The 27,875-nt window shown below is 49.9% G+C and overlaps 1 long non-coding RNA gene across 1 annotated transcript in view; it reads left to right on the top strand.

The window, feature by feature from the left end:
- LOC308501602 overlaps window positions 1-18,415 on the top strand; it is a 37,571-nt gene extending 19,156 nt beyond the window's left edge. Inside the window, exons 5-7 of the long non-coding RNA XR_013993921.1 lie at window positions 7,546-7,732; window positions 10,007-10,078; window positions 18,201-18,415. This is a non-coding gene — a long non-coding RNA (uncharacterized lncRNA). The remainder of the gene's footprint in view (window positions 1-7,545; window positions 7,733-10,006; window positions 10,079-18,200) is intronic.
- The last annotated feature ends 9,460 nt before the right edge of the window (window positions 18,416-27,875 follow it).

The raw sequence follows: 27,875 nt of genomic DNA on the forward strand, positions 1-27,875 counted from the left end.
TTGTTTTTTTTGGTGTTGAGTTGTAAAAGATTTTTTAAAGAAAATTTTGGATACTAACGCCTTATCAGATGTATTGTTGGTGGATGTCTTCTCCCATTCAGTAAGGTGCCTTTTTGTTTTGTTGATGGTTTCCTTTGCTGTGAAAAAACTTCTTAGTTTGATGTAATCCCACACTTATTTATTTATTTTTTTGCTTCCCTTGCCCAGGTGGATATATCAGTAAAAATATTACTAAGAGTAATGTCTGCTAATTTACTTCCTATATTTTTTTCTAAGAGTGTTATGGTTTCAGATCTTACATTTAAGTCTTTAATCCATTTTGAGTTTATTCTTGTATATGGTGTAAGGAGCTGGTCCAGCTTCATTTTTTTTGCATGTGTCTGTCCAGTTTTCCCAGCACCATTTATTAAATAGACTGTCTTTAACCCAGTTTAAATTCTTGCTTCCATTGTCATAGATTAAATGACCATATGGGCGTGGATTTATTTCTGGGCTCTCTATTCTGTTCCATTGATCTATGTGTCTATTTTTATGCCAGTACCATGCTGTTTTGATTACTATAACCTTGCTGAAGGACTTTTGAGGAGAATTTTTGAAGTGACCTATTAGGGTCTCAAAATTATTCAATATGACTATTGACCCCATTTTATTAAGAAATTAAAGGTTAAAAAAAGATCATTACAAAGATCATCAGAAAAATGTACTGAAAATTATCAAGATCCATTCAGGGGCGGCCGGTTAGCTCAGTTGGTTAGAGCGCAGTGCTCTTAACAACAAGGTCGCCGGTTCGATCCCCACATGGGCCACTGTGAGCTGCACCCTCCACAACTAGATTGAAACAACTACTTGACTCAGAGCTGATGGGTCCTGGAAAAACACTTAAAATAAATAAAAGTTTAAAAAAAATAAGATCCATTCAGGATAAAAACTACTTGACAAATAGAAATTGAAAGTAATTTCTTAGCTTGAAGGTCTCCTACGAGCAATCTAAATGGGTTGTCCTTAGGGATAATATGCAAAAAGCATCCTTCCTGAAGTCAGAAACGAGGCTAGGAGTCAGCTCTCACTGCTTCTGTTCACATTTTCACTGAATACAAGCCAATGCAATAAGGCAAGAAAATTTTGATTCAGAAATCATAAAAATAAGATAAAATTATATTTATTTGTAGAAGATGTGATTGCATCCATAGACAAAGAAGCAAAACTATCAAGGAAGTTTTTTGGATAGATAATTTTTAAAAATGTCACTAGCATTCCTAAACAATAAAAGAAATAGAAAATACAATAAGAAAATGTTCCCATTTGTCTTCCAAAAAATACTGTAAGATGAAAAAGATTTCCCACACTTTACAAATATTATAAATTTCAAAGGAAATGAATGTGGGGCTGAATAAGTGGCTAGGTATATTTAGGAACTGGAGGTCTTAGTAATATAAACAAGCCAGCCCTTAAATTAGTCTGTGAATTTCGTGTAATTAAAATTCTAATGGCATTTTTCATGGAGCGTGATGAGTCTATTATCACATAATAGAGAAGGGCAACGTATAATTGAGTTAGTTGTGAAGAAAAGATAAAGGGTTTGTCCCACCATATAATAATATATATTAGAAAGCTATAGAGTTAAGACTATGTGTTGAGAGAACAGTGATAGACAAATAATTCGATGGAAGGAAATAGCGCAGGACAGACCGGAGATATGTAGAATCAAGATACAGCAAATTTGATATAGCCCTAATGAGAAAAATGCAGATTTTTTTTCATTAAATGTACATGGATAATCGCTTATCAATATGAAAAATATATCCTTATTTCATATCATACTTAAAAATAATATCCAGGTGGATTGGAAACTAAATATTACACAGCAAATTTTAAATATTTTAGATCTCTTTTAATACCAACATAATGAATGAAATGTCCTGTTATAATACCCCTCAGAAGGGGGATAAAGTATAAAATACATGCTTTTAAATGTTTGTCTCTATGCAGAGATAGTCATAAAAATCTTTGGAAATAAAAACTAACAGGAAAGTGCAAAACCAGGCTCTAAAGACATCAGTTGCCCACAGAGGCATCTACCGGTTGTGGTGACATGGAGTGTGGGTGGTGACAGGACCCAAGATGAGGGGACAAGTAAGAATCCCTGTGTGTGGCTGGGGGACTCAAAGAGCTGCACGCTCAGCAAGAGACGACTCTAGAGACAAATTTTCCTGCAAATAGAAGGAAAGGACCCTTGTCTTATCAGCTTTGGTTCTAGGTAGAGGGGCAAATGTAGAGTCCTTTGGCAATCCATCTCTCAAAGGTCACTAGGTTTAGAGCTTGAATTTTCATTTTATATATAATCCCAAAATATTCTAGCGGACACATTTTTTTCACATGGTCCCTGGTTCACAGAGCTTGTAGTGTCTGCCTGCAGGAAATGCAATAGTCTCCATATTTACCCCGCTAACCGGCCCCAGCGTCTGCCCAGAGAATGACCCACTGAAGACACCGTAAGTGCACAAGGACGCAGAATACCCCCTGGGGCAACACACACGGCAACATCCTTCAGAGACTTCAGATTGGGGATTGGCAAGCATGGATTATAAATTTATGTCACATGCTTAAATGCAATAGGGAATGGGCAGCATGGGTAGAGAGCAAGACAGTATTAAAAAGGAAAGTTAGTAAAAAAAAAAATTAATTGCTAGAAATGAAAAATGTGACACTTGAAATTAAAAGCCAAATGCCCAGCTGAAATATCAGGGAGCTTGAAAAGCAATGATTGACCTAAAGAATGAGAGTACAATCAAGCATGAAGTGATGTTTCAGATCTTCTAAGGGTCATGACTTTGATGAAGTTGATGAAAGTGACATTGGGAAACTTCCAGGATCCATAGAGATGCTGACATTGAGAATGGGAAAGGGTTCATCTGGAGAAGGCACAAATGCACACACATACGCACACACCCATACACACCCATACATTCATACACACACAACACACATACACACATACACACATATATACACACACATACGCACATATACACATACACACATACAATATATACACATTGCACACACACACACACACACACACACACACGACACAGGAGTTGGGTTACAAGGGGAGGAGAGGCTCTTGGGAGAATCAGTGAGCCCTTTGACTATTGTTTCACATTTAACTACATTCCTGCTCTGAAACTGTGGGAACGTTTTCTCCATGTGCCGTCGTAACAGTTACTTAGAGAGTCCTTCCCAGAAACCCGCAGTCAATACGTGAATCATTTATTATTCCTTTGGAAACTCAGGACATATGTGCCTACTCCTTTTACTTTGCAAAATATAAGATAACGTGAAATTATATTCATAGTTTATATAAATTCTTAGTGATAAAACTCAAATTAAACTGTAAAATGATCTGTGGTGCTATTCCAGCATTTATTTAGATTTTCCTTAAGTGAGTTGTCCTTTTCCAGGGCTGGCGTCTTTGGGTACATGGGCTGTCGGCCCTGACCAATCACGCCGCACCCGGGGCAGCTCCATGCACCGTGTGCACCACCCTGCCTGGCTGTCCAGGAGGGTGCCCATTACTCCCCGTCCTGCGAGCTGTTCAATTACTGGCAGCCAGATGGGTGAAAAGTGGTGCTTTGATTTTGGTTTGGGGTTTTGCTGTTTTTATTTGAATTTAATTATGAATAGTGCTGAGCATCTTTTCAAGTATTTAGTAGACATTTGTATTTCTTTTATCTGAAAACCGCCCATATTGGTCCTTGGCGTGTTTTTTGTTTTGTTTTGTTTTTTTACTATGGGCTGCCCGTCATTCACTTGTGACTTGTACAAGCTTATTGTAAATTAAGAAACAGTCGTTTGTTTGTCATATGTGTTGCAAAACATTTACCTCTCTTATGTTTGTGTGTTGTCGTTGTTTCTGACATTTTTGATTTTGGAACAAAAATTACATTTCTATGTAGTTAAAATGCAAAGGAATTCCTTTCTCTACTGCATCTCCCTTGTATCCTTGTCGAAAATCAATCGGTCCTGTGTGTAGGGAGCTGGTTCCGGACTCTCTTCTCTGTCCCACGGACCTCTTTGAGTATCTTCATATTAATAAAACACTGTCTTCATTACTATAGGTAGCTCTGGAGTAAGTCTCTCAGTATTAAAGTCAGATAGTACTATTCCTCTACGTTTATTATGTTTCAAAATGTTTTCAGCTCGTCGGGTCCCTTTGTTTTCATCCATAAATTTCAGCATCAGCGACAAAGATATAGTTATAGACAGAAATTGCATATAAATCTATTGATCATTTTGGGGAGATTAACGTCTTTACCACGTTGAGTCTTTCAATCCACGGACAGTGTGCCTTTCCATTTATTTAGCCTTCTTTGACTTCTAATCAGAATTGCATCGTTTTCTGAGTACAGTATTTCACATGTTGTTATGCCTAAGTAGTTTATATTTGGGGTGCTTTGGTAAATGGTACTTTAAAATTTCAGTTTCCACTTGGTCATTGCTAGTCTGCAGAGATGCAATTGATGTTGTGTATGCCTCTTGTATTCTGCAACCTTACTAAGCCCACTTGTTACTCAAGACAGTTTTATAAATTCATTTCATGGTGGTGATGAATTCTTTCAGCTTTTGTATGTCTGAAAAAAATTTATTTTATCTTCATATTTGAAATCCATCTTCACTTGATATAGAAATCAACGTTGACACTTCTTTTCTTTTATTACTTTAAAGATGTTCTACTGAGTCTTGCTTGGACGGTTTCTAGTGATAAATCTGCCGTCATCTTTAGGCTGCTCTTCTGTACGTAACTATCATCTAGCTGCTTTTAAGATCTTTCACTTTATCAGTCGTTTTGAGCAATTTTATGAGAATGCATCGTGCAGTTCTCTTGCTATTTCTTAAACTTGGTGTTCATTGAGTTTCTTGGATCTGTGAGTTTATAGTTTCCATAAAATTTGCAAAACTTTCAGTCACTATTTCTTCAAATATGTCTTTTTTGTCTCCTCTATCTCTCTGGGGACCCCAAGTACACATACATCAAGCTGCTGAAAGTTTTCCTATAACCCCCCTGACGATTTATTAGTTTGTGCATCTTTTTCTCTGTACATTTAAGTATACATAGTTTCTATTGCTTTATTTTCAAGTTCCCTAATATTTTCTTCTCCAATGTCTAATCTGACATCAATCCCATTTAGTATTTTTTTCATCTCATGTATTATAGTTTTCGTTTTTACATGTTTGATTTGGATCGTTTTAATATCCTCCATGTCTACTTAACATGCCCATATTTTACTATTTTGAGCTGCAATGTGCAGTTACAATAACTGTTTTCAAGTCCTTCTCTCGTAATCCTGAATATCAATGTGGGCTGCTATCCATTAATTGATTTCCCCCTTCATTTTGGGCTGAAATTTCCTGCTTCTTTATGTGCCTGGTAATTTTTGATTTGATGCCAGCCATTATTAATTTTACCTTGCTGAGTGCTGAATATTTTTATATTTGTAAAATTTTCTGAGCTCTGTTCTGACATGCATTCATGTTATCTGGAAACAGTTTTCACCTTCCAGGAATTTTTTTCTGCATTTATTAGGCAGGATCAGAGCAACACTGACTTAAGGCTCATTTCCCCCTATTCCTGAGGCATGACTTTTCTGAATAATCTATCAAGTGTCCCATAAAGCTGACATTTGTAGCTGACTGGTAAGAATGGGCAATGTCCCCAGCCCTGTGTGAGTCTGGGGTATTGTTTCTTCTATTGTTTTTGGGTCTTTCTTTCCAGGTCTTGAGTAGTTTCCTCACTTGCATGCACTAATCAATATTCTGCGCTCTCTCTGTGTCACTCTTTAAGTACCCTGTCCTCCAAATTCACCCCACTTGGACTCTCAGCACTGTCTCCTGAACTCAGGGAGATTTTCAGGCTCCACAAGGGTCCCCCTCTCTGTACTGTGGCAGAAAGCTCTCCAGGCGTCAGCTGGAGCAGTTGTAGGGATCACCTCATTTGTTTCCCACCTCAGGAATCTCTGCCTTTTATTGCCTGGTGTCTAGTGTCTTAAAATCCATTTTTATTCTTTATTTTTCATATGTTTTGTCTGGCTTTTGTCATTGTTTCAGGCAGGAGACTAAACCACACCATTTTTACTCTATCTCAGTCAAAAGTGAACATCAATTCTGTCTCTAATATTGAATTTATAAAAAACAAAAATATTGACAATGTATAAAATAAATATGCATGAGTCCACATGGATATAAAAGAATGAATAAATAACCAAATGGGAGACAAGAGACCAATCTCTGCTATAGAAGAATTCCAAACACTACATGTAGATACTCCTGCCTCAGGGGGTGGACATTTATCCCCGAGAGCAGCTAGACTCAGGGACTGGTTCCCAAAGAATAGCCTAGAAAAGGGAAAACAGTAGCTTTACAGTGGAGAAAGCTGGCAGATACCATGCTAACCATGTGATGAAGGCCAAGATTGCCCGTGATAGGCCATGTGGGTTTCATGTGCCCCTGGTGGGATGTGATGAGAAGGCCTTGCCCCTCCGTGGTGTTATTCCAGAAAACTGTCACCCCATTCTAACCATGAAAGAAACAACAGAAAAAGCCAGGTCCAAGGCCATTCTGGATTTTTCAAGGCTTTCAAGGTCAAGAGAAACACAAAGAGCCTGAGGAACTGTGGCCGACTGGGGAGACTGGAGAGACGTGACCACTGACCGTGACGTGGGAACAGCAAGAGGACATTGATGGAAAAACTGGTGAATACACTGGAGTTTCATTTTTTAAAAAATTACTTGAAACATAGCTGACTCTGCAGTCCAGAGAGGAACGGGTAGGCTCACCAATAAATGGGGTGAGATCAATTGGATATCAGTATGGAAAAAAATCATCTTGATCCCTACTTTTTACCGCACATAAAAATCAATTTCAGATGGATTACAGGTCTAAATGTGAGAGCAAGAAAGCTTGTAGAAGAAAATACGGGAGCGTTTCTTAGTGGTCTCAGTGTAGGCAGATTTCTTAAGACCTAAGCTGGGAAAATGGATGAATCAGATTACATTAAGATTAAGAGCCTCTGTTTATCAGAAAACACCATTAGGGGAGTGACAGGACAACTGACCGAGTGAGAGGAGACATCCTACACGTGTGTCTGACACAAGACACATAGTCGAGATACGGAAAGAACTTTAATTACTAAGGAAGAAAAGACAATCCAACAGAAAACACGGCAAACTGTTTGAGTAAATACTTCACCAGAAACGTACCTCACCAAAAAAGATGTCTGTCTCTCTCCAGATACCAGATTAGTCATTTATTTGCCCTGAGTTTGCCCCATCAGAAAACTGATGGGTTCAAAATAAAAACTTTTACAAGGACCATGAACAAGAGGCATGTGGATAAAATTTGATTTTTAAGACAAGGAGGAAGGTATTTCTCAGACTTACTGATCATTCATATTTTTAAAACTCAGGGAATACGAAGTCATGTATGTCAGATTGTGTATCTTCTGAGTTCACCAGTCACACATTACGTAAAATGTATTCTGTCCTACAGTGGCCATGTGCAAAGGGCAGATGCTTGTGACAGAAGAAAAAGAAGGGACTTCCAGATGGCCTGGGCACACATGCCACTTCAGGGAGCTGTCACTCTATATCCAGCAGAATGGGGGAGCGAAGGAAGTGCCGAAAACTGGAACACATGAGGGCATGGAACAACGCCCTCATAATTGCTGCTAGTGGAGGTACCTGTGACACTAACTATGACAGTATCTAGTGAAGGACACGCCATGTACCTTCTGTGACCCAGCTGTTCCATTCCCAGGACAGACCACATAGAAATGCGATTCCCCCAAAGTCTGGTTATTACCTTCCCCTCAGTGCACAGACCTGGTAAGGGCCGCAGGTCCCTTAGGGGAATGCTAAGAGGACGATTAACGGATTGGCCGTGTGGAGGGGTACTTCCTAAAAGGGACAAACCAAGTAAAAACTTAGTGACTTGCCAGTCAGTTTCTGTTTCATGAGCACCATGCCCAACTAGCTGGTGTTACAGGTGTCTGTGAGTCAGACCGTGCTGGTCGCTGCTTTGACTCGGCTGCCCACCTTGTTTGGACGAAGTGCTGCCACTGTGGCCCTGCCACGTCAGAATCCCGTTGTCCCCATTGCACTTCAGGGTCCCGTTTGGTGGCAGCAATTCCCCCTGTAATTTCTGGCCTGCAGAGAAGAGTGACAACAGAACACTTCAGCAGCACTGGGTCCCTTACTGACTTATTTCTCAGGTCGCGGTGAAAGGTGCACCGTCTGGACGCCCCAGGTGAGTGGGCAGGTCTCACACAATGAATCCACTCTCACCTCCAGTCTCATGGAGCCTTTGCAGCCCTTCCTCTGCTGTGTGCACAGTGGTTCTGGAATTCCCACCTCACTGAGGAAAGGTCACCTCTCATTCCACGTCTCAGCCACCCGGCCGCACAATCTGGAGGCCTTTCTGACTCTCCCAAGACTCAACACCATATCCAGAATCTCTGCTTAATGGACCCATGTCCATCAATCCGGTCTGATCAGGCTGCATGTTCCTCCCATTGTTAATTTCCATCCCCACATATGCCCCAGTTTCTGTCTATGTCAATTGGAGAAATGAGGTTCTTTGGGAGCGTAGTGAGCCCACCTCCTCTTGGTCTACACTTTGAACCTTGCCTTTTGGGACCTGCTGGTCTGGGAGCCTCATTATGGGTCTAGAAGCCGAGTGGGGTGGTAGGGGTGCTGAGGAGAATCAGTGGTGTCCTGCGAAGCAGCTGTGTCCTTCCCAGTCAATGTCCTAATGTTAACAGTGACACCTATAACACCAAGAATTCCATTTTTGTTGTAATTTAGCCACTCTCAGGGTGGGACTCTGCGTTTGGTTTTCAGAAACCCCAGCTTTGCAGCAACAGGAGACGAGGGTCTCTCTCCTGGCAGACGTGGGGTCTCCCAGGTCATGTGTGTGGTGCCCAGCAGTTTGCCGAGCAGAGTTTGGAACAACCAGCCAATCTCATTATAATTGTTCATTCGACAAGAATGTTCTGAGGTATCGAATCTGTGGTCAGCCAGAGCCTGGCCTCTTATATGTGTTGGATTAGGAGGGCCAGGGTGTTTGGGGCATATTTTTCTATCAACACATCTCACCTTGGACTCTACCATGGAAAGAGACTCAGCAATGCCTTTAAATCTAACCAGATTAGAGAACCAATTCCAGAACCTAGAACTAATTCAGAAAACTATCCTTAAGATTCTGTTCCTCTAGAACCACTCTCAGCGTCAAAACCTGTGTCAGTCAGGGTTCTCCAGAGAAACACAGCAAAGAGGACACACAGACACACACACAGACACACAGACACACAGACACACACACACACACACATACACACACACACACACACACACACACCTATAGGAACTGGCTCATGTGATTGTGGAGATTGGCAAGTCTGAAATCTGTAGGGCAGGCCAGCAAGCTAGAAACTCAGGCAGGGCATGATGCTGACATCTTGGCACAGAATTTCCCCTTCCCCATGAAATCGTAGTTTTTACTCTTAAGACCATTAACTGATTGGATGAGGTCACCCACCCCACTGAGGGCCATCTCCTCTCCTGAGCCAGCTGACTATAGACGTCCACCACATCTACAAAATGCCTGTACAGCAGCCCCTACATTACTGTTAGAGGCAATGACTGGGTCCTGTAGCATAGCCAAGTGGACACATAATACTGACTGTCACAGTCTCTAACTCTGGACGTTTTGTTACATCCCATTGATCTGTCGGTCTATCTGTGAATGCCATACTGTTTTGATTGAAGGAGCTATTTATACTTCATTTTAAAAATAGCAATTCTTAGTGAGTCTATCTTCTACGTGCAATTTAAGTCACTTTGTCCAGTTCCCCAAAATAGCCCATTAGGAGTCTGGTCAGAATGTTATTAAATGTATAATTGCCATAGAAAGGACTAATACTTGTTTGCCGATGATGTGCTTGAATTCCTAGATAACCTAAAGGACTGCACTGAAAACTCTATGAAAATAAGACATGAAAGTGGTAACAGAGCTGGATTGGAAGGTAAGTTAAAATATTTAATTGCTTTCTAGAAATATCCAATTTCAAGTGGAAATAGACAGAAAAATCCCATTCGTAAGAACCAAATAACTTTATAAAATTCCTAAGGCTGTATTTAATCGGTAAGGTATAGGACTTATATGTAGAATTCATAACATCTGAATAAATTTCAAGGTATGTGGCGCTTTCAAGTGGTCTGATATCACGCACGCACGCAGGCACACATTCAGGCTGGAGGACCATATTTTGTCTAATGCACACCCACATCTTTGGCTCAAACTTTCAGGGAAAAAAATCTTTTGTTTTAATTCAAAATTTTATTTGTTTGCATTTAGGTACTTGTTTTTTGTGTTATAAAGGAATTGTAGCATTTTTTTTTTAACATATTAGGGTAAAAGAAATTTTACATAACAAATAATTACAAAACACAAGAACAGATATAAGGTCTGAGAAGTTTTATGTTCCGGTCACAAATTTCCGATATTTACGCATCATAGAAGGCCAAGAACTCTTCATCATGGCAAGCTCGTCATAAGCTCAACAACCAATAATCGTATGCCCGTGTATTATTTTGCATATGGATATCGTTAAATGATTTCTAGAGTTACACTTTTAACTCATAAGCATACATGAAAGAATTAAAAACATATATATAAATACAGAATTAGTACTATCCATGTATAATTGCACGTCCTTATTTTTCCTTCACAAATTTGAGCAAAAAAGTGTACATTATACACAGCAAAATACCATAATTGCAGACACTCATTTGGGGTGGGGGTGGGTGGGTCCAATGGCAGGAACACCTCCATTGGCAGATGAAGCGGGAGGTGTGGTCCCCCAAGGGTGCCCTCTGTCCTTGTGTTTAGAGCAAGTTCTTTAAACTCCATGGATCTCTATTTTTTCCTTGAAAAATGGTAAATATACCACCGGCCTCTCTACCCCTACAGTTTTACCAAGGATCAAATGAGATATTCTATTGAATTATTGTGTAATTTGCAAAGTCAGATTTTATGACTGTAGTATCAACATTTCCATGTAGTAGCATTGGATAGGGCGTTATGTCTCTTTCTCTTCTGCATGTGTGTGCATGCACGCGTGTGCATGCGTGTCCACATTTGTGTACATATGTGTTTGTGTGCACGTGTGTCCACATGTGTGGACACACGTGTGCATGTGTGCCCACATATATGTGCACGTGTGCCCGCATGTATGTACATGCGTGTGTTGGTGTGCGTGTGAGCATTCTTCGCTGCAAAATCCTTCCTTATAATCTCTGTGGAAAAAACTGCTTTCTAAAACCACACCGTGGAGACAGTTGTCTGGATTTCTCAGCCATGAGCATCTTACAGAGGCTGACAACCTGCACAACTTCCTCCAGCTCCTGAGATGTAGGCTGACCAGTTAAATACAGCTGGGGAGTCCAGGTTTGAAACCCGGAGTTAGTCGGTGTTAGCAAAGGTTCTCAAATTACTCGGGTAACCTTGGGCAAGTCAATTACCTCGCTGGCCTTCATACTGCTCCTCTGTGAGACGCGGGGGTCGTTGGACTCCGCCGTGGCCGCCATGTTCTGATGCTGCAGGCAGTTCCCGTGGTGTGCAGATCCCTGCCATCCACGGTGCAAATAAGAACAACAAGTAAACTGTTTCCAACATGTAGATGCTGTCACGAGACTAATAGGGACCCTCAGGTAGAGGCTAATTATCATCTTCAGTGAATAAGAAAAGTGCCTAAAATTAGAACCAATTCAAGCAGACCCACTTGGTTCCAAGGTGCAGAGTAGCCGTCAGCCACGGTTCCCTATGGCTGCAAAGTGGTGTGTCATTAGGGCCGCAGAACAGCAGACAGGCTTTGTCTGGGGCCTGGGGCCTTGTGGAGGCCATGTCCCCTCTATGTCCTCACCAGCCTGCTAGGGGAGCTCAACTGGAAGGCTGTTCACACTGAGCTCTAATAGGATTCAATGCTCATTATTCCTGAGCAGGCACGGGTTCTGGCCCATGGTAATTATTGAAATCATGTTTATGCTGCGTAATGCAATGAACGTCACCTATTTTTTGACCTGACTGCTCACAGAATGTGGGGGAAGCGATGTTTTACATCTTATCAATTGGGTTTAGAACGTGTTTGTGCTGCGGTGGGAACATGAGGTCGGTCCGTGGTGATTAGAAACATGGCTGGTGGATGAATGGCTATCAGGCTGCCCACCCTGTGCAGATCTGAGGGGTCCCACTCCCCCACCTCTGCCAGGGAGACTTGGGGACCCAGTGTCCCAGTGGAGGCTGCTGTGAGCTGCAGGATGAGGTCCTGATTTCCTGACCTGGAGCTAGGCCTCCCCGTAGAGTCCACATTGCATTTGGTCAGTAGCCCCAAACATTGATGGAACACAGATCTTACATCACGAAGGGCACCTGGGGATGGGAGGCCACGGTAGACTACGCATGAGACAACAAGCCACTCCCCAGACCCGGGGACAGGCAAAGCACACCCCAAATTCCGGCAGATGATCTCATTTTGCTCCAGCCAGTGGACATGAGATTGGGTCCCTATATGACAAAAGCTCCAGATCTGGCTGCACCTGCTCATCTCGGAAACCTATTCTCAAACATCTTCCCAACCTGTTTCTGGGAGTCCCTGTGCCCAGGAGAGACAGCCTCTGCGCCCCTGCTCAGCTGTCTGTGTCCACTCTGCCTTGCCGATGACTGGGCCAGGGCCTCCATTTCTGCCGGCCACCAGAGCAGCTGACCCTGGAGGTGCTGAGCGGAGCGGAGTCAGTCCCTGCAATCTCAGTGCCCCTGAGCTGGGGCCCCTGAATGGAGGGCTGTGTGCCCTGCAGACACCTGAACAGGGTGGGGGCGGTTTGTGTGACCCATGGACACCTGAACGGGGAGCTGTATGCCCCACAGACAGCTGAATGGGTGGCTGTGCACCCCACAGACTGCTGAACAGGGGGCCTGTGTGCCCCATGGATGCAGCAAGGGTCGCTCTGCTTCCGTCCTTCTGACACCTAACCTCTGGGCCTACACTGTGCTTCTCAGTCTCTTGTGAGCCCCTGACCCGCCTGCCCACCACAGGTCCCGGGAGAACTCTGGGCGTTGGTCAGGCTGCCCCCAAGGCCCGCGTCGGCCCTGCTGATCAGCTCGTCCTGGGTGGGGAGGGTCTGCTCCTGAGGCAGAGCTCTGTGTGCACAGATGCTCCCAGCAGCCCGACCGGGGCCCAGACCACGGGCCAGGGACCACGCAGGCCCATGTGTCTGCACCGCCGTCACCTCTGGTCCTTCTCTGGAGAGCCTGGCATTTGGCTCATTGCCGGACTCTTCCCCGGACAGAGACTTGCCTCCAATCTCCCGTAAGTCGCCACTGGAGGCCGGGAACAAGTTGTTCTCATTATTTGCAGTGACAGCATCTCTTGATAAGTGCGAATAGATGGGGTTTTCAGCTGAAAATCTGCTCTTCCAGATTTCTTCAGCCTCACTCAAGCTCTGCTTCCTCTGTCAAGTACCTTCGCAGGAGGAGTTCTGATCTGTGGGTCGTGCATGGCTGACGAAGCCAACACACTGACGGCTGGGCAGCAGGAACACGGAAGGTGCTGCTGACTCACCTGGGAGCAAAAGACAAGATTGGGAGACGTAATAAAAAGTAGATTCAAAACCGTTCTCAATTATAATGCTGAACGTAAGAGTTCAGTAGGTTGTGTTCAGCACGTACCATAAGCACGTATGAGGGTTTTGTCCTGTTTCCAGACAACTGGCTGTGTTGTTCTCTCCTTTGTTTTTAAAGACCACCAGGCAGCCCTGGAGAGCGGGCAGGGGCAGCAGTTGGGGTGTCTGGTAAGCAGGGGCCCTGGCGCTGAGGCCTGTGGGCCCTAGCCCCAGAGCCCGGGGGCCAGGCTGCTGGCAGATTGTCGGGGCCCCAGCCAGGAGGCACTCCACAGCAGCCCCCTCTCCTCTCAGCCCCCTGGTCAGCAGAGGAGGCTGGAACCATCTGGAACAACCTCAGGAGGAGCCAGCATTGCCGCTCCAGCAGACTCAGTCCCTGCTGAGGTCAGCTTGGTGGCAGAAGCAAGGACCTTGGAGAAGAAAATGAGTGAGACGCTGGACTGCTGAGGGCCAGCCCGGGGCACAGACACCAGGACCTGTGAGGGGCGCTGAAGTGGGGACAGGTGCTCTGCCACAAAGACGGGCAGCGTCCCATCGTAGGGAGCACGCTCCGTGAGCTAGGCTCACCCGCCATGCCCCAGTCCCATTTCATCCTCACAAAGGAATGGTTAGCCCTCGGGCAGCAGTCTGCCCCACATGTACCACTTCCGGGGCACCCTGGGATTCTCATCGGTGAGGTGGGCAGTGACAGGGTCCTCACCAAGGCTGCTGTGAACTTTACTGGGAAAGCACAGAACCGGGATGGGCTTCCTCCACTCTCTCCTGACCTGGCAAGAGCTAGCCAGTGGCGATCTCCTCTTCCCTCTTCCTGTCTTGGAATATCGTGTCTGTGATGAAGGAAACTGATGAAGGCCCAGTGAGTGAGCCCAGAGCTCCCACAGAGCTGGGGCCCACAGTCCTGCCCTCCGCGGCCCAGCTTCCCGCGGCCTTTGAGAACAGTCACCCACAGCTGTCACCAGTGTGTGTGCACTGCATTCCCACGGCCGTCCGGGGAGGGGCCAGAACCCTGCGTTTGCTTGGCCCCTGTTGGCTCCACCTGGAGTCACATGCTGAGTCCCTCACCTCAGGACCTCAGAACATGACTGCATTTGGAGATGGGTCTTTAAAGAGGTGATTAAGGTAAAATGAGGTCAGTTGGTTGGGCCCTAATGCAATCTGACTACTGTCCTCCGAGGACACAGGGGGAAGGCGGCTGCCTATGAGCCAAGGAGAGAGGCCTGCAGACACCTTGACCTTGGACTTGTAGCCTCCAGGACTGGGATGGAATATGTCTGGGGTTTAAGCCACCTCATCTGTGGCCCTTTGTTTTGGCAGCTCAAGCTGCTGATCACCCCTCAGAGTGGTTTATGTCGCGTTCGTAGTGACCTTCCTGGAATGACTGGCAGGCAGGTGAGGCCAGAATTGGTCGAGACCCAGGTCCACAATGCAGACGTCCAGGACTGATGCCAGGATGTCGGTCACACTACGCTGGGCTCAGGCTCCCACGGGTGGCAGGAGCTGCTCACCCCAGGTCTTGTTTCCAGTCTCAGGCTCTTCCTGCTTCTCTCCCACCTGCTTCCTACAAAGCGCCAGGCACAGGAGAGCAGAATGTGACATGTCCCCTAATTAGAGCCTCAGGCTCAGTTGACCCTGACGTTTATTCTTAAGTAGCTTCTTCCTTCCCCATGGAAACTTTTAATGGGAAAAAGCCTAAAGATGCTAACTATAGAAATCAGATAAAAAAGGAAGTGAGATATCAGAGCTTGCTGCTGATCAGTAAAAAGTTCAAAAATAGATAAATATTATGCAGTCCGTCAAAAATTTGCAATTAATTACCATTTTCATACCATTGAGGTTGTTAAGGAATTTGATTACTCTTCTCAATTATAGACTTTGCGAATCCCCCCTTCCCAAAAGTACCAGTGACATTTCTAATCACTGATCTAAGAATCCACTTCCCGAAATAGACGGAGAAGACAAAAATAAGTGCGGTGGATGACAGCAGTTCATCCAGAGTGTCGAGCAAACCGTCATGGAGGCCACAGCAGGCCTCTGGTGGCCTTGGCGGTCAGGGAGGAGCGGCCACGCCTGTCCCCACCCCCTCCTCCATGTCCTCATTCCCTCCCAGACCCAGGGGGCCCTAACACTCACGGGGTGTGAGGTCCTCAGCAAGACGGGGGGCGGGCGGTGGGACAGGGGGCTTCCCCGGATTTGATTGTCACAGAGTTCCCAAGGCTGAGAGAGCCCAGATGACTTTCTCGGGCTCTGGGCCAGAAAGCCACCGAGCCAGGCCTGGACACGGGCCTCTGAGAGCCCGTCACTGTTCTTGCCATTGTCCCACTGGGCCCACAACCTGCCTCTCCCTGTGTACTGCAGGCAGGCTCTGGGCACATTCTCGGTGTCCATGGGCGGTGTCGGTGGGCAGTGTCCTCACTGGGGCTCTTCCGCAGGCACATGGCCACACAGCGTGGGGCAAAGGTCCTCTGTAAGCCTTCATCCTCCTCGCCCACCTGTCCCATGGCTTCGCTCTGCCCAGGACCATGAGATCCCCATCGATGGCACAGTCACTCCCCTGTCCATAGACTTGCCAGGTTCCCCACTCCCGGCCTCTGGCTGCCCCTTGGGGCGTCTCAGACTCAGCAAGTGCTAACGGGCAACCGCCCTTCCCCCTCTCCATACCCGGGCCCCTCTCGTGGTCTGTGCCGTGGTTCCTGGCTCTGCCCCCTAGGATGTGGTATACTCCCCCAAGACTCCGGCTGGGCTCTGCCCGTCACTGCTCCCATGTCACCCTCTGCACCGGTCGCCAGCCAGCCCTGCCAGGTTTACCCCTGCAGCCGCCGTGGAGTCTGTGTGCCCTCTCGGCCAGTGCTGCTGCCCGGGCTGTGCCTCTGCCACGTCTCTCCCAGGCACGTTGTCTCCTCCTCTGCCCACCCCTGGCCTTCTGTGGTCAGAGCTGTTGGTTCATCTACAGGGAAATGCCTGGGACTCAGGAAGCTTGAGGGTGAGCGGAACGGCACAACCGGTGAGTGGCAGAGCTGGGACAGAAGCTCGCCCTCAGCTGCCACCTCTGTGGCTGTCCTCACAGCTGGATGTGGACAACTGGACTACATGTGGGCTGCCTGGGACCCGGCGACGTGGGCTGTGGGACAGAGCGCGTCCTGGAGGGAAGGTGTGGTGGTCTGGGCTGTGCGGTTGCATGTGGTCTGGAGTTGCCTGGGCCAGGCCAGCCCTGGCTCCACCCCTGCTCGTCCCTGGTATCTGGGCAGGTGACCAAGTCTCTGTGGATGTCAGCCTTTAACACCTGTGAAACGGGCTTTCTGCAGACCCAGCGCAGCGCCACGTCAGTTGCTCAGTCTGTAGGTTTATGCATTTCTGACATTTATGAGGTCAGCGAACGCTTTCTGAGGAGCTATAGGTGTCTAAATTCCTACTCTGTGCTACTGGGACGTAGGGACCCGCTCAATGACTGAGCGAGTTGTCGGGTTATTCAGACGGAGAACACCCCTCATAACCCTGAAAGCACAGCCAGCAACTGGCACACACGCACACTGTGTGTTCAGCGTGCGGGGGCGTGTGACCCGTGGGGGTAGTAATGACCTAGCCCCGAGTTCCTGCTGGGCCCCCCGAGCGTGTTGTCTCGTTAAATCCCAGCAGCCATCTGGTGCCATTCATAGTCACATCTGCTTTTCAGGTGAAGAAATACGGGTTTTGAGAGGTTAATGAATTCGTGGAACAGTGAGTGGGGACCTGGGCTGGGGTTCCTGCCGTCACACCACCTTGTGTCACGTGTGCTGCATGCACTCGGTGCCTAGTATGGCTGATGCCCTTGGCAGAGACCTCTGGCAATGAGGACCTCGCCGTCTCGGTGCTGTTGTCATAGCACCCAGTGCCCGAGCTGAGTGTGGGAAAGGGCAGCGGCTGGAGGTATCTCGGGGAGTCATTTCTGTCTCGTGTGCATGGGCACCGCGCCCGTGGACTTTGCAGGTGGGGTGGGCGCAGTGCCCAGTGAGATGGTTAAGTCGTCATAATTAGCTCACGGGGCACCCCGAGAGTTGGTTAATCGCTACTCTGGGTGTGTCCGCGAGCGTCTTTCTGGATGAAGTCAGCTTTTGGCCCTGTGGTCTGAGCGAAGCTGAGGCCCCCACAGTGTGTGTGTGTAAGTGTGAGTGCGAGTATGTGCAGTGAGTGTGTGTGTGAGTGTGGTGTGGGCGGCAGGAGCACCAGCCAATCCTTTGGAGGCCTGAACAGCACGGCCAGGTGCTCTGTCCACCTGGCTGTTGAGCTGGTCCCGACTCAGCCTTACTCCACTGCCTCCCCTGGTTCTCAGACTTCAGATGGGGACCAGCTCTCTGCCGTCAGCTGTCCTGGGGGCCCAGCTTGCAGATGGCAGATGTGGGACTTCTCAGCCTCCAATTCCTTATCATAAACCTCATTATTTTACATATATATATATTTATATATATATGTCTTGTCTGTCCTGTTTCTCTGCAGAACCCTGACTGATGCACTCAGCTCATTGAGACTGAAGACCTACTATGTTCCAGGGGCAGGTACGTGGTATCTGGGTCCTGGTTACAGGACACAGCCCTGTCTGGTAGGACAAAGAGGACGTGGGGTCACTTGTTCTGTTTGGTAGCCTCTGCGGGCTGGGAGGTGGCCCCAGAGAAGCAGAGTCCTTGTGGCTGCCGATGGCCGTCACAGAAGGAGGCCACTCACGAGAAGAAGAAGGGATGAGAGCATCATGACACGAGGGGCGGGCGGGGAGGAACGACATCTAATCTTTTAACCTCAGTTTGGGTCACCTATTTCATGAAAAATTAGAATTCCTGCTGAGTCATCGTGACTCTGACTCATAGCTGATGGGAGAGTTTCATGATCACCCATAAATTTGAGTATTTACTGAAGAAAAAAGATCGGTGGTGGAAATTTATGATTAATCATGTAAGTTTTTAGATGATTGGAAGCTCATCCCCCACTGCTACCTCTGTGGCCGTCCTCACAGCTGGGCCGTGGACAACACCCCGCCCAGCACTGCGCTGTCAGAGACACATGAAGGCCCCTGACCTGGGAGAGGCTCAGAGAAGCAGAGCCCCAACTTGGGACCCTCCTTGAACCACTGAACCCAGAGGCTGGACAGCCCTGAGGTCTTTGAGGAGATGACCAGCCCCTAGGTCTGTGGGTGACGACGCCGTAGGACGCGGCTGGCTGGGACGGGAGCAGCAAGAGTCCCAGAGTCTCCTTCCTTCTACCAGGAAGTGTCAACACTGCCGTGCTCCCCAAGGGTTCACCGCCAGGAAGGGGGTCTGTACTTTCTGAAGGTACAGTGGGCCAGCGTGCAGCCGGGGGCCCAAGGCCGCTCCGTGGGGCAGTTGGGCAGGAAGGTTCTTCCTGGCTCCTCAGTTTCCATGACAGTCCCTGAAATGTCACTGTCCTCAAGTGCCACCCCGGCCCTCTCTCCTGAGCCACAGTGATGTCACAAACTACTGCTCGGCTCACGGTCCTGCAAGTCAGGGGGACAAACCCCTGAGAAACTGTCACACCCCCAGGATGTACCTGGCACTGCCTGAGGCCTCTGCGCAGCCGTGGCACGAGCGAAGAACAGAGCACGCAGACCTTACCTCCCTTTTGGTATGCTCTTTACTCAAACAGCAACCATCAGTGCACCACACAGTGAGGCATCGGTCATCAGTGCACCACACAGTAAAGCATCGGTCATCAGTGCACCACACAGTAAAGCGTCGGTCATCAGTGCACCACACAGTAAAGCATCGGTCATCAGTGCACCACACAGTAAAGCACACCGAGTAACACAATAATTGGGTAAAATAGAGGAACAAACCAGTCCCAAAGTCAATCAGAGTCCTGGTGGAACGAGGAAGGACGGCTGGTCCGGGAGGTCGGTCCCGCAGAGGGTCTGTCGTTGCCGAGCAGAGCGCAGCAGAGTGGAGGGTTCTCGGAGCAGAGTGGCAGTGTGGTCACTTCTCAGGTGAGACTGGTCTCTGAGCTACAAAAGTCCTCAGTTCTTATGCAGTTCTGAGTGCCTCCCTGATGTCACCTATGGGGCAGTCAGACGGCAACCCTGACATCCTCATATCTTCAGTAGTAAACATTCAGAGTGTAGCTGGTTACACCCAGTTACCAGGGCAGTTCTCCGCGCATGTCCAAAATGGAGTCACTTTGGCTCACACAAAACTCATTCTAACAGCTTCGGGGGCGCTCTACACAGTGCATTCCTTGGAGACACCTTTAAAATGCTGCGAACCACCTTCTGTGAACATGAGTCATGCAGTGGGCACGGGACTCCTGGTCAATTAGACCTGTTTTCCTCTTAGAAGCCACTTTTGAAGATGTATGACGAATTCACGTGCTCCTTGGTCATGCTGAGTAAACCCCGTTGGCCTCAGCACAGAAGGTGTCAGTTCTGACGGCACCTGTGTTCTTCCTGGGACCTTAAACTTGGTCGGGTAAAGCTATCTCATGGTAAAATAAAGGTTCACAGACAGGAAATGCACTGTTTTACCACGATATGGAGAAGGGAAGCCCAGAATGATGCCAACCCATTGCCTAAAAGACGGATATTTCAGCCTCTTCAAAACGGGGATCAGAATGGCCTAAGCACTGGGGCTCAGGACAGAGGGACATGGACGACATTACGGAGTTCAGCGACTGCCTTTGAGTCCTGTGCAAAGTGGCCATTGATAGAGGTGCCGGGTCAGGCTGCAGCCGACTTTACGGCTAAAGGGAAAGGACGCAGCGAGGGGACGCTGGTCGTGGGCCTGGCCGGGCACAGCCCCTGTTCCTCTGCTCCCCAGGCACTTCCAGGGAGGGCGACACCCGCACAGGAGACCATTCAATCTTCCATGCTGCCCCCTCCCCACCCCGGGTGTTTGTTCACAGCCCCTCCTGGCCCCTCCCCTGCCACCTCTCCTGCCCCCACCACCTCTCCCCGTGGTCCAGAACCTGCTCTCTCTGGCCACTCACTGTCTTACTTGTGTCACTACCATTACCTGACACCCAGCTACTCGGAAGACAGCCATTCACTGTCTGGGTCACCAGCACACTGGGGACCACGGCAGGGCTCCATGACAGTTACATCTGGGGCCCTGGGGATGAAGGCTTCAAGATGAATTTGGGGGACACAGCCCTTAACAGAGGTGAACAGAACACACAGAGTTCCTGCCATGGTCCTCCAGAGTGAAAAAGTGACCAGTGGCCTAAATGTCCTCTGATTCATCTCCATCTCGTGATCCAGTTTTATCTTCATTAAAGGTAAATCACTCACGAAAGGGGACATGTATTTGTTGACTTATCTGGATTCTGTCCCTTCCCCCTGGCATGCTCACCCCAGGACAATGGGGTCGGGTCTCTTCCTGGGCCCCTCCCTGCCCTGTTCAGAAGGTGAGGGATAAGAAGGTTCCTTTTTAGTTGTAAAATTCTTTGAGTCTTTTATTTTATTTTTGGGTAAAATTGGATGAGAACAAAGCTTCCTCTGTGTAACAGTCACTTCTGAAAGAAAAGACAAATTAAATTATTCCTATGAGGCTATGTCTCCTTTCACAAGAAATGAAATTTGTACAGAGTGTTTCCTCCCCAGGACCAGACGTGCAGGGGGAGGACGGCCTGTCATTCCTCGAACGTGTCTCCTGCACCCACGGATGGCTGTCTGGGCTCGGGCGATAAACGTGCACTTGTGTGACAGTGTGTGTGTGAGTGTGTGTGTGTGTGAACAGGAGTGTGTATGAGTGAAGGAGTTCATGCATGCACAAATGTGTGTGAGCATGTGTGTACAAGTGTGTGTGATGGCACACGCGTGGGCTGGTGAGTGTGTGTGCACCCGTGTGTGAGTGTGTACGTGTGTCCGTGCATTTGAGGAAGAATGGAGCCCTGCTGTCAATGGAAACCCATGACCCACACAAGGGGAACCAATGGCACGTGTTTCCTGTTTTCTTTTTAGCTCGAGAGGAACACAAAAATCCCAGGTTTACGTGTTAAAGTTAGGAGACTATGGCACATTTTTTAGCAAATGGAGTAGAAATTCAGTGAAATCCAAACGTCACAGGACACATCCAAGTATGTGTGCAGAAGGCCCTGCCTTCCAGCCACCACGGGCCTGCTGCCTGGCCGGGGGCCTTGCTACCTGGCCGAGGGCCCTGCTCTGCTAGTGTGACACCCGCCGCGATTCCGGTTCCGACTGACTCCTCCTGTGAAGCGCGGGCCAGCCTCCCTTCTTCCCAGAGGCCTTGCCCCTGCAGCACCCTGTACCTGGCTGTCACGGGGACTCCTCAGGCCCCACCTACCTGGAGGAGAGAGCAGAACCAGGCGTCCCGCTGCTGAGTCACCCAGGGCTGTGGCTCTGGGCTGAGCTCGCTGGTTTCAAGGGTCAGAAAGAGACCCAGAAGAGCTCAAGTAAAGGGCTCAGGTATTCATAAAGGATGAGGTGGGGGCACATCGATGGGGCCTTGCCCTGCCCTTCCCAGGGGTCACAGCCCCCTCCTCTCCCAGGGCTGAGGACAGATGCTCGGAGATTTGCAGGCATCCTGAATTGCGGTGGAGGGACCGAGATCACAGGCTGCAGGGGCTGGGTCGGTGTCACAAGTGGCCGCCTCCTACCACGGCAGGGGCTGCTGCCATCAGGGCCGATGTCCCCACTGGCGTTCCTGAGTCATATCCCTGCTGGCCTGCGCCCTCCATGACACCTGAAATCCACGCTCTGGCCCATCTGACTTTCGCATCTGCTCCGAGGTCTTCCTGCCTCTCTTCCCTCCGCCCAGGGAGCTCCGGGTGAGCTCACGGCCACCTGGGCCAGACGGGCCCCCTTCTGACACCCTGGTTTGCTGACCCCTCTACCCCTGTGTCCCCTCCCAGGCCCCCTCCTTGTCTGTGAGATCCATGTGCCCCCGTCACCCTCTGCCACAACCCCGGTGTCTCAGGTAAGGTCTTCCTGTCTTTGCACCTCTGATTCCCTCCGTGGAAGCTGGCAGGGGCGCGCAGAGGTGCTCAAAGCCTCCGCACGGCTCGGGCCTGTGGATGCCTCCCCTTGTCGGGAGGGATGCTATTTTTGTTAAGTACATCTGCAAAACACATCTGCTAATTTTCTGTATTTGTTTATCCACAGTAAAATCTGCATCAGTAACTGTTTCACACTGCAGCTCACAAATCAACACGAAAGAGACAACACAACAGAACCCACTGAAAGCAAGCCCGTGTGTCGTCAGCAGCAGGCGGGGGACACGGGTGGGCGGGGGCAGCTCGGGCCACAGTGCAGGGTCCATGACACTCTCCAGTCGCCGGGTGCCGTTGTCGTCTCAGCCAACCGTTGTCTTATCCTGCAAAGTGGGCATCGTCACCCCACCTAGCAGATAAGGACACGTGTGTGCATGTGCATGTGTGTGTGCACACATGTGTGTGGCTAGAGTGAAGTGGTAGCACACGTATGTGACGACCCGATCATAAGGTAAGAGAGCATGGAGGGGAGGCAGGACACGAGAGTCGCCTTGGAACCTGGGCGACGTTGCCCGGGGGACACTTGGCAATGTCTGGAGACATTTTTGGCTGTGACACCTTGAGGACGGTGGTGTTGCTGGGCACTGGCCCCTGTGGTGAGGCCGGGGACCCTGCTCAGCACCCTCAGTGCCAGGGCCACCCCACCCAGCAGCCCTTCAAACCCACGAAGAAGACCTGGGACCCTGCTGGGAGGCGGCACCCACGCCGAGGGAAGGGCCTGTCGTCACCAGCAAGTGGCAGGGCCCCGCCTGACACGCCGTGTGGTGGCCGTTAAGTAGCAGAAGGACGTCTCAGTGAAGAATTAGGCATCTTCAGAGGTTAATTATAAGGAGTCCTGTCATCCTGAGATTAATGGAGAGCGGGAATTTTTTTCTGTCTCTTTCCTTTTTTAAGTTCACATGATTGCAGCTGAAGGAAGTGACCACCCCGCAGTCGCTGGGATCTGGGGACCAGACAGGCTGGGGAGAAGGACAGGGCAAGGGAGGGAGACGGTGGGCAGGGGAGGAGAGGGGGCGGTGACTGCCAACCATTGCAACAGTCCCCACTCGGGCGACGTGGAAGGGACCCGGGGGCCTGCATCTCAACCCACCTGGTCCCAGGCAGGAAGTGAGGGACCAGAGGGGCAGCTGCTCTAACACCCACAGGGGCCCCGTCCGTCCCAGTCTCAGCCTATAGGGCTGTCACTGGCGTGATTCACTTAATACTTGCAATGGTGCTGTGGAACCTTCTAGTAAGGCAGTTGCTATCACCCACTTCCCACATCAGAGGCCTTACCAGCCGGTCCTCAGTCACACGGCCAGGGAGCAGGGGAGGGCCTGGTGCCCAGGACCCTCTCTGTGCTTCCCCGGCCCCTTGCCTGGCCACGCAGCGTGGGCCTCCAGGCGGGTCTGAGTCCTGCAGCTCCGGACTGGGGGCGTCCAGCCTCGGAGGCCCCTCCCTGCGCAGGCCCTCGCGGTCAGAGCTGCACAGAGCAAGACCTTTCTCCGTGCAGAACCTTTGTCACGTCTCCCTGGGCGATGGACGCAGGTAGCAGAGTGACCGGTAGACGGGAGAAGCAGCTGGGACCCGGGACAAGGGGCCTCAGGCTCGTCTGCAAGCCCTTGTCAGTAGAGCTGCTGTGACACAGCGCCACCAACAGGCAGGCGGCGTCCACAGCAGACAGTCGTGGTCCCCCAGTGCCGCAGGCCAGACATCCGAGGTCCAGGTGCCACAGGGCTGGTCCCTGAGGCCTCGCTGCCGGGCGTGCAGACGGCCGTGTCCCGGGTCCTCACGCGGTCATCATTCTGTGTGTCTGTGTCCGGATTCCTCTTCTCCTAAGGACACAGACCTATCGGATCAGGGTCACCCTAGTGACCTCATTTTACTTTATTACCCGTGTAAAGACCTATCTCCAAATACGGACACTTTCCGAGGTCTTGAGGGTTAGGACCTCAACACATAAATGTGGGGGACACGGTTCAGCCACAGCAGGAGAAAAGCGCTGACACGGGGCAGCCCGGAAGGCACCAGGACCAGCGGTGGTTTGAGAAGACGTGGACGTTGGTCCAGCTCTGCAGGCGGCAGGCATAGAAATAACCAGAGGAGGGTGGTCCAGGGGTGGGGCGACGGGCAGGCCGAGGACAGCAGGCTTAGCGGCATGGCAGAGAGAACCTGGGCGGTGGCGGGGTCGCACGCCAGGCCCCACCTGGGTCCTGGGAGTGGTCTGCTATGCAGGGGGACCGTCGGCGTGGCTCTTCCTAGGAGCCGGAAGGAATCCCAAGCCGGCCAGTGCTCCATTAGGGGCCGGAACACGTGTCTCCGATATTATATTATTTGTGTGTGTTTAACAGCAGTCCTTGAATTATCACATTGTACTATTATGTCTGGCCCCTGCAGAGATGCCATTATCCAATTCCATAAACAAATGGCAGACTCATTAAGTTATTAATATCTGACAGAAGCACAATCACCCTGTTTACCTCTTTCAACAGATTTATGAATCATAGGACCCTGCATCCCACTGGAAGCCAGCGAGCTCAGAAAAGGGGCAGGGACTCCCAGGGCGGCGCTGACCTTCCCATTCTCCAGGAAGAAGCCGCTCACTCAAGTTCGCGCCTTCCACCAGCTTTCCCAGTGACTGTGAAAGACTCGTGCAAACGGCTTCTTCTTGTGACACCTGGGGTGGAGGCCCTTGTCCCCGCTTTCCTGTGGGGTCGCGTCCTATCTTCTCAACACGTTCATGCGTCCCGGTGACCAGATGGGCATGAATTGGAGGCGCAAGTATGGACTCAAGCCTCCCACCAACAAGTGTCCCGCGCATGATTCTAAGAGCTCCGGCGAGATGGTGCTCCAACAGGAAGACAAGAAGAGCGTGAGGAAGAGGGAGGCGGTGTGGGCTCGGAAACCCAGGAAGGCTGCCCCAGGTGTATGCAGCCATGGAAAACACCAGCTCTTCGTTTTTCCTCAGGAACTTGTGGTAGAAGAGTGATTCCAGTGTGTTTTACCCATCTAGGGGGCACTGTCCACGCCACCCCTGGCAGGCCTCTGGGTCCACAAATGGGGGCCGGTCACAGAGCCCCCTTGCCTTAATCCTTCCTGGAAGGCCGAGCCTGGTCTTGGAGTGGGCAGCCCGGTGCTGGTGTCTGTTTCGGGTGCAAAGTCCTGTGAAAGTTCGTGGGGTTGCTCTTGGTGTGCTTGTTGAGTGCTGACTCTGCGGGGCCAGGAGAGGGAAGGACGCTGTCTCAGCTCAGGGCCTTCTAAGCACTTTGCCGAGGACCAGAGAGCAGCTGTGACCCGAGATCATGGGTTTTTAGTGCACCGTGGATCTCGTTCACGTCTTTACTGCTCATCAGAACCCTTTGTGCCCCAGCCTTCCTCCACGTTCAGGCTGCCCCTTCCTGCTGAGCCAGGCCTCGGTCCACCTGGGCTGGGGACCCCGAAGGGCAGGCTCTGGGGCTCGCCAGGACGGAGGGCTTTGGACGGGATTCCTGGCTCATCCCTGTCCCCATACGACAGTGTCTGCCAGACCTCTGCTGGAGCTGCTCACAGGAAGCTGATCCGCCTGCCCTCTGTCCTGGAAGTGTGCCCGAGGGACCTCCCAGAGCCACTCCACCCCCGGGCCGCAGGGATGAGGATCCAGGCACCTCCAGAGTTCTCTGTACTCTGCTGGGTTTTGGGGGTCCCTGCTCCCACGGGAGGCGGGCACCTTGTCCCGAGGACGACTCTTGTCTGTGCCACGGTCTGTGCACCTGCCTCTCACCTCCTCCATTCTCTCCTCTTCCTTCCCAGGTCTTCCTTCTGCCCCAGGCTGCGCTCGCGCTCTCTCTCTCTCTCTCTCTCTCTCTCTCCCTTGCCACCTGTATGTGTTCTTTCTTTTCTCAAATCCAGATGCCATCTTCCTATTTGTGTTGAAAACTCGGTACCAGGGTCTTTCCTTTCTCCGTTTCATTTCCCCAAGTAAATTGCCATTGAAACGATAATTTCCCATCGTACTGAATCTCTCTCGCTAAGTGTCTGTTGGTTGCTGACAGAGGATTTTTCATGCAAACGACCCATTTCTCCAGACTGCTTGGGGAGAGTTCTGACTTTTCATCAGCAGCCATGACGCTGCCTCCTCACTGACAGGACCGCACAGGCCATCAGAATACAAGGCCATGAAAATCACCCACGTTTCACCCCCCCGGCTTGCTCTCCCGAGAGAACATTCTTCAGAGATTAAAAAAACAAAACAGTGTGTGTTGCAGGAGCATTTTTCACGTCTGAGATGCAGCCGCAAAATTTAAGCCCCTGGGATTGCCTGGGAGCTGCCGGAGGCCCCTTCTTCACCCCCAGGGTGTCAGTGAAGCCAGCTCGTCCATCTTCCTGCTTACACACAGCCTAAATTTAATTACGCAAACCCGATCTAAGGCCTTAATTAAATTTTTAAAAATGTGGCCTGTTCTCTCTGGAACATGTGGGTAGCGTTTCCACCCCACTTCCTACGTGAGTTAGCTCATCCGTGGAACGGGTTTCTCGGGAGGCGTTTGAAATGCAGCTCATGGGCTCCAACGTCTGCCCCCCCCCAGGCCCTTTCTGCACATTCTCATTATCAGGAAATCTCTGCACCCCTGATTGGCGCCCCCGTGCACACACCTCTAGACAGGCACCCGCAAATCAGAGCCGCCAGCCCAGCAAAGCTCCACTGTTTGTCAATTTAATATTCTCGAACAAACAGCCTGAATCTCTGTCAACAGACATTACGCGGAATCATATCGTGTTTCCTTTTCTATAAATCCAGCTCATTACCCTGTGTGACAGATTCGGGCTTCCTCTTCTTGTTAGCCTTCCTGGGGTTCACCCGAGTCTCCCCTCCCGGGATGGGGGTGCTGACGGGAGCAGGTCCTGGGGGAACCTCATCTCCGCAGCAGCTCCCCAGCACCTGCCTGCCTCTGGGCCAGGTGAGAAGGTGCTGTGGGTGGGAGGGGGTCGGGGCAGGGTCGGGGCAGGGGTGTGGGCAGGGGGCTGGTGGAATCCAGGTGCTCTTTCCTGGGCCGCACACCTGTGGCCCTCCCCGGCGCCCCCTCCACCTCACCTACCGCACTGGCCAGGTGGATGGCCAGCAGCCGGTCCGGGCTGCTCTAGGCTTGTTCCACGTGGCATAGGCCACTTGCTGAATTCCTCCTGCTTTCAAACTCAGCCGGAAAG

The sequence above is a fragment of the Rhinolophus hipposideros genome, assembly GCF_964194185.1.
Source record: "Rhinolophus hipposideros genome assembly, chromosome: 9".
In the NCBI taxonomy this organism is placed as follows: Eukaryota; Metazoa; Chordata; class Mammalia; order Chiroptera; family Rhinolophidae; genus Rhinolophus; species Rhinolophus hipposideros.